The 11,232-nt window shown below is 43.1% G+C and overlaps 1 protein-coding gene across 1 annotated transcript in view; it reads left to right on the plus strand.

The window, feature by feature from the left end:
• PHEX (phosphate regulating endopeptidase X-linked) overlaps positions 1-11,232 on the plus strand; it is a 200,453-nt gene that overhangs the window by 42,063 nt on the left and 147,158 nt on the right. The gene's annotated exons all lie outside the window — the stretch shown is intronic.

Genomic DNA, 11,232 nt, shown 5'->3' on the forward strand with positions numbered 1-11,232 from the left:
ATGTGCAAACATACTGTCCAAATTTTTGATAAGATATATATTTCCATCGGTTTACTTTATTTTGGACGCACATTTGAAAAGCTTTCGTTTTTTTTAACCATTTAGGAGACATACAAATTATCAACATTTTGAGGAACACTTTGTTTTCCTACACCAAGCCAAGATTGCAAAGGCTCATAGGTGTCAGAATGGGCCATAACCCTTGGGTTTTTTCTCACCACCTTCAGATTTGCTTATTGTGCTCTCAGGGTGATTTTAATGGGACTATCTCAGTGTGACTCAGGATTGGTACAGTATATCTGTAGATAATGCAAATTATGTACATAGTTGCTTTTATGTAAATCTGTAAAATACAATATAAAGTGTAGCTGTCTTTTAAGGGAAACTTCTGCCATTTCTGAAGTTTTGATCGATAGGGGTCCAGACACTGGGAAGCCCCACCAATCACTGAAATGAAGTGTCAGGTTCTCCTATCTGAGTTTTGTCTTAGCTTGTTAGCTGAAGACGGACTCATAGAAAGTCTATGAGACCGTCTTCAGCTAGCTAAGAGAGACAACTCTTTGCTGACTGCTTCTGCCACTTTGTTTTAGCAGTCAGTGGAGGTCTCAGCAGTCCGAAATTCTGACATATCTCTATGACATGCCAGAAGGGGTGTGATATATAGTTGCACTTTAAAGATAAACACAGTACATTCTTTAAAAAAGATTTTCAGGACTGCATAAAGTTCATTATATAGACATTGCAATTTGATCACTGAGCTCTAATTTTAGCGGCCTGGCTTGAGTTTTTATAGACATTTGGGCATCCATGAATGAGAAATACATGGTAAACCTCCCTACCCTTTCCTCACAGTGAAATGTTTGTGTGTGATGGTGCATTTACATGGAACTATTTTGAAGCCGATAATGAATTATCAGTGGTTTGAATATGGTTTGCAATGATCTGATCGATCTTTCCAAATAATGATCCCCACAGCCTAGCTTTAACTAGCAGCCCAAAATGTGTATGCACAACTTCCAAAGTTAATCTGCATTGGCCAATTATCATGATGGCTGTTCTGAAATGAGCAAATCCTAATGAGTTACCCAGTTTAGGAACAGCACCTCTGAAATCAGTTTGAAGACAGAATTGGAGTACTTTTGCACTAGCCAATAATTTCCCGAGTGAACACTCAAAAGAGCAATTACGGATAGAGATGAGCGAGTATACTCGCTAAGGCACATTACTCGAGCGAGTAGTGCCTTAGCCGAGTATCTCCCTGGTCGTCTCTAAAGATTCCGGGGGCCGGCGAGGGGCGGGGAGCGGCGGGTGGGGGAGAGTGGGGAGGAACGGAGGGGAGATCTCTCTCTCCCTCTCTCCCCCCTGCTCCCCGCCGCAACTCACCTGTCACCCACGCCGGCCCCCGAATCTTTAGAGACGGGCGAGGAGATACTCGGCTAAGGCACTACTCGCTCGAGTAATGTGCCTTAGCGAGTATACTCGCTCATCTCTAATTATGGACAACCGTCATCCCGAGTAAACACAGAACTCGACAGGGCAAGTGAATAGGAATTTTCAGAGTTGCTTGGTTTTCGGACTGCCTAAAAAACAAATAACTATTGGCCTGTGTAAACAGGCAGTCCTTCATCTATAAAGAACTGCCTGTTTACTCTGAAAGGAGACGGGTGATCAGAAGAGATTTCCGACATGCTCCGCCTCCCTTCAGTGAGCGATTATCTCTCTTGTATAAAAGCGCACGAGTGATAATCACTGGGACAGCTGCCAGGTGCTTATGTGCCCCACAATCGGCCAGTTTAAAAGTACCTTAAGTAGTGTGATTCCTTCAATAAATGTTTTTGGACATCTTGAGTTGAACTTTTTCAGTTTCCTTAGTTCACATTGCTAGAATGTAATAAAATTACTAAAGGAGTTTTATACTTTAGGTGTTCAGCTTTTTAATATGGATTCTGCACCTGTGCAATGATTGCAGAGGTTACAAACAGTCTAATGATGTGCTACCCTCCCTTACATGAGATCTAGATCTTTTCTGTAAGAGGAGAATTGCAATATGTTTTTTTTCTTAAAAAGGCACATTTAGAAGTGAGTAAAACATATTCACCGTATTTCCTGGGTTTTCTTTCTCTTTAATTTTTTGGCTTTCACAAAGAGGCGTTGTCACATTTTGGGAATATTTCTGGAGCTGAATTGTGCTGAAGCGCTGATGTTATCATAAAGTTGGCTTGGTCACTGTGCCCCGTGGAATTCAGATGATCTCACTCATAAACCATACACACCATTGCTCATATTATGTTCTCAGGCTAGTTGGTAAGGTGATTTGTTACCTTGTTCTTCTGCACAATGGGAACAATTCTCCTCTTTATTTCCTCTAACGAGAAAGCATTTTTCATTTCTGTGCTTAAGCCTAAAGACACACCACCAGTGCCAGTATACACCTCCAGCTGTGCACACCATGCTATTGTATAGTTGTGTTATAAGGCACAAGAATAATACATGCATTCCCATTCTAATCTCATTTTTGCAGTTGTCAATCAGCAAACTAAACTGAGTACATAAAGAAATGACAGTGATATATTACTGGAAGCGCTGTTTAAAGGGGTTTGTCCAAGATGTTTTTTATTTTCACAAGACAGGTAGTCAATAGATGATCGGCAGGGGTTCGCCACTTAGATCCTGCCCGATCAGCTGATTACCGGTACTGTTGTCACTATGGAAAGTGCAGGAAGCAAATCACACTGACCAAAGAGTAGCAGCCTAGTTTTGTATTGCAGGCAAAGCCGTTACTGAATTCAGTGGGGGCTCATCCTACAATACCAACTTGGGCCTCTGTACTATGGTCAGTGCCAGGGGCGTAACGATAGGGGATGTAGAGGATGCAGTTGAACCAGGCCCCATGAGCCTTAGGGGACCCATAAGGTCCTTCTTCTTCATAGAGGAAGCCCAGTACTATGAATAAAGCACTACCGTTTAGGGCCCTGTTACAGATTTTGCATTAGAGCCCAGGAGCATCATGTGCAATGTGCTTCCTGAGCTTTCTACAGTGACAGCAGCGACAGTTATCAACTGATCAAAGGGGATCTGAATGACAGACACCCACTGATGATCAATAGAAAAAAATTCAAAAAGTCCCGGGCATCTTCTTTAAGCAAGTATTTCTAATACCGTATTCATATGTATGTCTGAGGCTACAATACATTGAAATTTTAAATCCCTCTAAAGCTGTCCCTCTCAAATAATAATGAACTTTGTAATTTACCCACCTACAAAAAGAAGGCCACAGAGGAGTATGTTGCAGTAATCTAGCCAAGATGTGATAATGGCATGTCCCAGTATCTTGATTGACTCAAGGCTGAGATAAGAACAAATTCAATAAGTGTGTTTGAGTTGGTGCCAGTGGCAGTTGATAAAAGCTGTGGTCTGAAGGACAAGGCTTGATAAAAGCTTCAATTTGTGGTCTGAAGGACAAGGCGGAATCAAAGGCTATCTCCAGGCAGTGGACTTGTTACACTAGAAAGAGTGTGGAGCCATTATCTCTGATTGATAGCTCTGGTTGAATGAGATGGGGAAAACATTATGAACCAATTACTGATGATGAATTAATTGCTAACTTGAACCATGATCTTTTGTCAATGTTGGGCCAGTGGATCAATCAGAGTGTGACATTTTTTATGGATGAGACCTGCATAATTTTATCGTGACACCATCACAACACAGAGCAATAGGAAACTCATCAATGTTCACAGAAAAGGACTTTGTAAATTGGGTCAGCTTGAGGTTGCTTCAACTGTCCAAATTTTATTTTAAGCCTTCTTGGGTCTTCATGCCCATACCAAAATTTAACTTTTTGAAATGTTGCATTCTAAAAGTAATTTTTTTTTTTTAAACACATACAACTTTATTACTTTTTTACTGCTTCCTGCAACAGCCCTTTTTTGTATTCCTTTTTTCATCCCCACTTTCAAAAAATCATAATTTGAAAAATTTTTCATGACAGCTTGTTTTTTGGCAGGACAGGCTCTACTTTTCAATGGTAGTATTTCATCATACCATATAATAGATTGTAAAACTTTTTAAAATTTTTAAATGGGGTGAAATTGAAAAAAAAAAATCAACATTTTGGGTGTTTTTTGCTTGGATGCCATTCATGGTATGCTAAAATTGGAATGTTATCTTTATTCCATGGGCCATTATGAGTACAGCAATACCAAATATATGTATTTTTTTAATGTTGTAAAATTTTAAAAATATCCAATTTAGAAAAAAATTTTAGCTCCATATTATGACTCCCATAGCTTTTTTATTATTCTATAAGGGCTCCCACCCACTGGCGATATTTTCTCCACTGCGATGCGATTCTAAAGTTAAAGTCTCGCATCGCAGTGCGAGAAAAAAATCGGCATGACGCCGGGATATCGGCATCACACCCTCATATCGCCAGTCTTTTCAATGGGGCCAGCGGCAGCAGCGCTAGCCCCATTGAAAAGAGATGGAGAATGCCGGGGACTTCTGCCACAGCTGTAATAGCTGTGACAGCTGTGGCAGGAGTTTCCTTAATACCTGCGGGGACCGCGGGGATGAAGGAATCCTCTGCCACAGCTGTGACAGCTGTGGCAGAAGTCCCCGGCATTCTAGCCCATTGCTTTCAATGGGATCGGCACCATCATTGGCAAAACGTGATATTTTATGCCTTGTGGGTCCTACCTAAACATCTGCTATGGAAACATTCTGCCAAATAGCATTAGGCAGAGACTCCATGACAAGAACATAAAGAAACAGTGACAGTGGGCATCCCTGTCTTGCCCCATTGCAAATCTGAAATGGGTGTAGATAAAGAGCCATTTACTCAAATTGGAGCTGAAGGACTATGATAAAGGACTAAAATCAAATGCAGTAGACGAGGGCCAACCCCAAGCCTCCAGAGGGTCACTTCCAACAACCTCCAAAGTTTAAGACCTCAGACGTCAGGGGCAATGAAAAAGCCCATGCCTGTGGTGCCCCCTGCAGTCTGGACATGACAACGCCCGCCCTCTGGGCGTCATCACCTGAAGACACTGGACGCAGTCTAAAATAGAGCTTGCAGGCATCCCGAAAAGATCCGAATTTCTGCCTATCACCAGAAAAATGATCAGGTAGCTCAATCTTGGGTTCCTTGCAGGGAACCTGTAGAGCAAGTTGTCGCTGTTTTACCTCTGCGACCTCTGCAGCCAGCATGCCCAGCTGGTGCGACAAAACCTCAAGGGGATTCATACTATACACACAGAATCTCCCTGAGTAGGTACGAGCTGGTCAATCTGTTGCATCAAACCGGACATGCAATATCCAAAATATTGTGCAAAAGAAACATAAAACTACGGGAAACCCTCTCCCTATAAACCCCTTACCCTACTCGGCGGGCCGATCGCTCCTATAGGTGCACTCGTTCCTGGGCCACTGACAAGTCCCTATCAGGGAGCCCTAGAACCAAAAAAAAGGGAAACAGAAAACCAAACAAAACAGATATAGGAACTTAGCCAGCATGGAGGAGCTTCAAGCAGGATGTGTTTCCTCAGCAGCTGTCCAGTGGCAACTGAAGCATTGACCAGCACAGGGGTCAATACTAGCACTGCTTAAATAGGAGCAGAGCTATTCAGCACCAGGTGAGGACTGACATTACTCTTGCAACCACCACACTCCTCAGCTCCAGGAGAGGTAGGAATACTGCTAAACCCTGGTCTGGCCTGAAACAAGGTGGGAACCTCCGAATGGCTGCAACACTGTGATTAGCTTATACTGTAGTTGGAGGAATTTTCCAAAAGGTGCAAAACAATTAAAGAGGACCTGTCATGTTCTCATGCCAGCAGGGCCCCACTGACTCTACAACTGGTTTTCTTTAGCTGTTACTTACCTCCTTTTGAATTCTTTTTAGATTCGGCTCCTAAAGTTGTGAATGCACCAAGTGAGTGGCCCCCACTGTTTACTGTAAACGGGTGATGTCAGACTAAATTAACAGTGAGTGAAGGAGACCACCTATTTGCTTATCTTTCTGTTTTTTAGGGAAGGTTCCTTTTAGACAACATCTCTCCATTTGACAGCTCCCTGATGAAGAAGTGGGCACAAAGGAGAAGAAACGGGGAGCCTGGAGGGCTGTGCCCAATACTCACCAGGTCCCCTCTTCCAGCACTGTGTCCCCAAAAAGTCAGCATGGGAACACAGCATGACTCGTTTTAGAGTACTGCATGTGACTGCTTTCCCTTTCATCTCTATGGGAGGATGTACACACACAGCCATTTGAAGAGTCACGCTGTGTGCATGCCGATTTCCCGGGGGCACAAGGCTGGAATGGGGAACCCAGTTAAGTATGAAACATATGCTGACAGGTTCCCTTTGAAACATAACATGGCACATATAGAGATAAATAAGAGATTTGTGTAATATGCTCAACCCTCCAGAATGAGACCATCTACTTATTCTGGCTAGTACTGTACACCTTATACCTTAATAGGTCATACCGAAAGGGTTTGTCCAAATAAAAAAAAAATTCTAGCTTTGTTTTCCAAAAATAGGAAAAGTGATTCTAGATGTCTGCAAAACCTGTTTTTTTTTGCCTCTTGGCAGTCTGGTTTGTACTTTTAACCTGCGCAATGTAACATTTACACATCACTGCTATTACTAAAAGTTTGGCACTTTTGATAAGACGTTCTATTTTAACCTTTAAAGTATACATTGGTGGTAAAGTAAGTCACAATAAAGATTATATTCTTCACTCTTCAAGTGTTATGTTTGAGGAATATTTAGCACTTGGCAGGTCAAAAGAATTTTAAACCTTTTACTACTTGCTTGTTTTGGCATCCTGTCTGCAATTATGTTCCCACGTATGGAAATTCTATATATATTCCAGAGTTTTGGAAGCTTTTTCTTGGTATTTAGTTCTTTAGTGTAATCTCAAAGGCATTATACTTAGACTCGTTGCTGCTTGGTTGCAGGGCATGGAACATTATAGACATAAATAATAAATCTGTTACAGTGGTGTTATGTTGCAGAAAGGAATAACTCGTTGCTTTAAAGGTAAAAGGAGAACTGTACCATTAGAGGCGTGACTAGAAGCTCTCAGGGCCCGATGCAAAATCTTTAACAGGACCCCTACCTACCATGTGCTGTTTTAATACTGGTGTCTTCTTAGATGATGGAGGGGGCCCGGTAACAACTGCTACCCCTGCAACCCCTATAGCTATGCCCCTGCTATCATAAAGAGGTCAGCAGAAAATACTAATACAGCTACTATAATATTATTTTAGACCATATTCTAGATTTCCTTTGCTTCTTTCAGTATCTGATTCTAATGTTAGTTTCATATTAATTTGACTGCATAAAACAAATCAAATGTGGTGTTAAATTAATAACGATGGTAATTATGAGGAAAGGAGGCGGCACATCGCATTTGTTTCCATCCTCAAGTGTAATCTGCAGGTATGAATGACGTTTGGCAGGAAAATATATTCAGTAGTATATTAAAAAGTTTGCTTTGCAAGGGGCCTAAGAGATAATTTCCCTACTGAAATAAAGGTGGTTTGACACCTGCGCTGAATGGTTCCATCTCTGGACAGAACTGAACAGCTCTGGACAGACCCTATTGACTATAATGGGGTCCGCCTGCTTTATGCCCAGTTGCCTGGTTTGTGGATGGAAGACAAAGCATTGCATGCAGTATTTTCAACTGGATCTGCAATTAAACCTCCAGCTGGAGATTCTGACGCAGATGTGAAACTGGCTTAAATTATAGTTAAAGCCATTAAGTGGTGGAGTAATAACATAATTCATAGCCGGATTATGGCACTGCATCAACAGCTTGTTAGTAACAGATATGGAAAGTTTCCTTGGCAAACTGGAATCTGCTATATTTCATAATACGGAAAGATACACTGAATGGATACTTTATTAGCGACACCTACCTTTTCATGACTGGAGCTTCTTTGTATGAAAATTAGACACGTGACCCCAAAGTGCTGCATAAAATCCAGTTAGCTAGTTTTCTGTCGTTCAGTTTCAGTGTGAATCTACGTTAGATTAGGACATTCGAGTGATTTGAGCAACTTTGAACAAGGCCCGGTCTTCTGTGCTAGACTAGTCGAGGACAGTATTTCCAAAACTGCTAACATTATGGGGTTTTTCAGGCAAGGGTGTTGAGAGTACCAAGGTTGGTGTGATCAAGGACAAATATCCAGTGAAAGGGGGATGAAAATGACTTGTTGACAAAAACAAAAGTTAGAGGAGGATGTAAGGAATCAATCTGACAATGAGGTGGTGCACAGTCATGTAAATTGCAGATAAAAACAATGGTTCTCCAACTAATGTATCCAGATGCACAACTTGTTATTCCTTAAGAATAGCTGGGCTACAACAGCCAACGACAAGTGCGAGACAGACACTTGTTGTCTAAGAGAAACCGAAAGACAAGACTCCAGTGGGCAAAAGAGTACAAAAATTGGATCACAGCAAAATGGAAAAACATCGCCTGGTCAGATAAATCCAGATTTCTGTTGCACAATGCTAATAGGAGGGTCAGAATTTGGTGCAAGCAGCATGAATCGATTAAAGGGCTTGTGCCAGATTATAAAGTTATCCCCTTTCCACTACACTTTATGATTGGTGGGGGTCTGATTGCTGGGCCTTCCACCGATCCCAAGAATGGGGGTCTGGTGGGTGACCAAAGCGTAATGCTACTGCATTCACTTCAAAGACAGTGCCCCGAAAATTATCAAGTTCAAGCACGTCTGTAATATCTGGCATTCAAGAGAATAAAGCAGCAGTGACCTCCATTCCATCCACTCAGGGACCCACCGGATCCACGTTCTTGGGGAGGGTGCCAGTAGTCGTACCCATACTAATTATAAATTATCCCCTAACCTGTGGATCTTTTCAGGCTGGAAAAGATGGAATAATGGTGTGGGGAATGTTTTTTTGGCACACCCTCAGACCTCTGATACCTGTGGATGGACACCACAATGATTTGTTGTTCTAAAAGTCAAAGAAGGTCCAAAAGGCCCAATGCGCTTTTAATTGGGTGTCTCCAATAAAGTGGTCAATCAGTGTATATGCACATGATCTATGTGGGGGTTAATTGGGAGATAAATAGAATATTTGATATAGTTAGAAGTCGTGTGTTGTGAATTTATTCCTACTGCTCCGTTGCTCAAGAACGGCAGCTTTTATAATGTCCAGCATTCATCTGATTCACCCAACAGTATTACATGTTACCCCTCATCAGGGAGCTACGATACAACTTAGAGTCAGTGCCAAAAGAGCTAGCAACATTTCCCTTCTGAATACCAGAGCAGTCACAGTGGTCATATAGTAATTTCATTTTGTCTGCACATAAGGAGTGCCAAAAAAACAGACTCCAGACCAGACTTCTACCCGCCCTCCTCACTCCCTGAAATCTGACAAGACACGCTGCCTTTGATACCCGCTGGATAACACTTACTGTTATTGATTTAAAATGTAACTTGAACATTTGAAGAACTGTAAGAGCTTTTGCTGATTGCAATTTGGATAAAAGTCTAGATTCTGTGTGCCCATTGTCCAACTCTGAATTGTCTTCATCCCAAATGACATCAAAGTTACTTTATTGCTTTGTTTCAAAAGTTGGCAAAAACATATCCACTCCACTATTAACAGAGGTGCAGTAGAAGTAGTTTATAGCAAAGGATTAAATATGTATATAAAAGAAAAAGGTTTGTTACCTTCTTAACCAGTAGAGTTATCCCAAATGACATCAAAGTTACTTTATTGCTTTGTTTCAAAAGTTGGCACCCTGCTTGTCTTCTGCATCCTCTGCTGGCAGTGCAAGGTGATCGCTCATCTTGAGCGATCATCTTGCACCGTAAATGACGCAATGATGATAACTCAAAAGTCGCTTGAGCGACAACTCTTGAGCGATTATCGTTGTGTCTAAATGGGCCCTAATCCGCCCCGTGTAGTAATAGTGTGCCCCCCCATGTTGGTGGCCCCGGTAATAATAGCGATCCCCTATATCGGTCGCCCCACTAGTAATAGTGAGCCCCTATAATTGCTGGCCCCATTAGTAATAGTGACTCCCTTTAATCGCTGGCCCCACTAGTAATGGTGACCCCCTATATCACTGGCCCCACTAGTAATAGTATTGGTGGCCCCAATAGTAATAGCGACCCCCTGTATCGGTGGCCCCGGTAGTAAAAGCGACCCTATTGCGTCCCTGGTATTAAAAGTTACCCCTATTGTGGCCCCTGAAGTAATAGCGACTGATATTGCGGCCCCTGAAGTAATAGCGACCCATATTGTGGCCCCGGTAGTAATAGCGACTGATATTGCGGCCCCGGTAGTAATAGCGACCCCTATTGCGGCCGCTGAAGTAATAGCGACCGATATTGCGTCCACTGAAGTAATAGTGACGATATTCTGGCCCCGGTAGTAATAGCGACTGATATTGCGGCCCCGGTAGTAATAGCGACCGATATTGCGGCCCGCGGTAGTAATAGCGACCGATATTGCGGCCCCGGTAGTAATAGCGACCGATATTGCAGTGCCAGTAGTAATAGTGACTGATATTGCAGCGCCAGTAGTAATAGCGACCAATATTGCGGCCCCAGTAGTAATAGCGACCAATATTGCGGCCCCAGTAGTAATAGCGACCAATATTGTGGCCCCAGTAGTAATAGCGACAACATTAAGCCCCCCCTTAAGTACTAACATTAACCTCCCCCCCAACCCATGTACTTACCCCCTCCTGGTACTAGTATCTTGATGCCACCAGGAAGCTAGCCGCGATGCAGGGCGAAAGAGAAGAGTGGTGACCGCGGCAGCAGGGGGGATAGGAGCACATATGTGAGACCACATGGAACGTCACCGTGCTGTAAGCGGGACTGGCTGTACCGGATGCAGGGGGACATGGAAGGCTAAATCCTGTGTCAGAATCTTGCCAGCAGCAGCGTCGGTGGGAACAGCGGACCCAGGTACAAGGAGAGCAAACGGTACTTAGAACCGCGGTGGCAGGGCAGACAGCAGCTCTTTGGGAGCTGACATAGAGGGTGAGAGTGCTGTCGGCGGCTGAAGGGGGGAAGGGCAGCGGAGACCAGTATTTAGCATGCCGGCAGGGGGGACCGCAGCGCCAATGAGAGTCCGGCATGTGGTGCCGAAGAACCAATCGCCACCTAGGGGTGTGACACGGCCGTCTTTCTATCTAAGCCCTGTAACACCCCTACCTTCTGTGATTTCCAGCCA

The sequence above is a fragment of the Eleutherodactylus coqui genome, chromosome 4 (genome assembly GCF_035609145.1).
Source record: "Eleutherodactylus coqui strain aEleCoq1 chromosome 4, aEleCoq1.hap1, whole genome shotgun sequence".
In the NCBI taxonomy this organism is placed as follows: domain Eukaryota; kingdom Metazoa; phylum Chordata; class Amphibia; order Anura; family Eleutherodactylidae; genus Eleutherodactylus; species Eleutherodactylus coqui.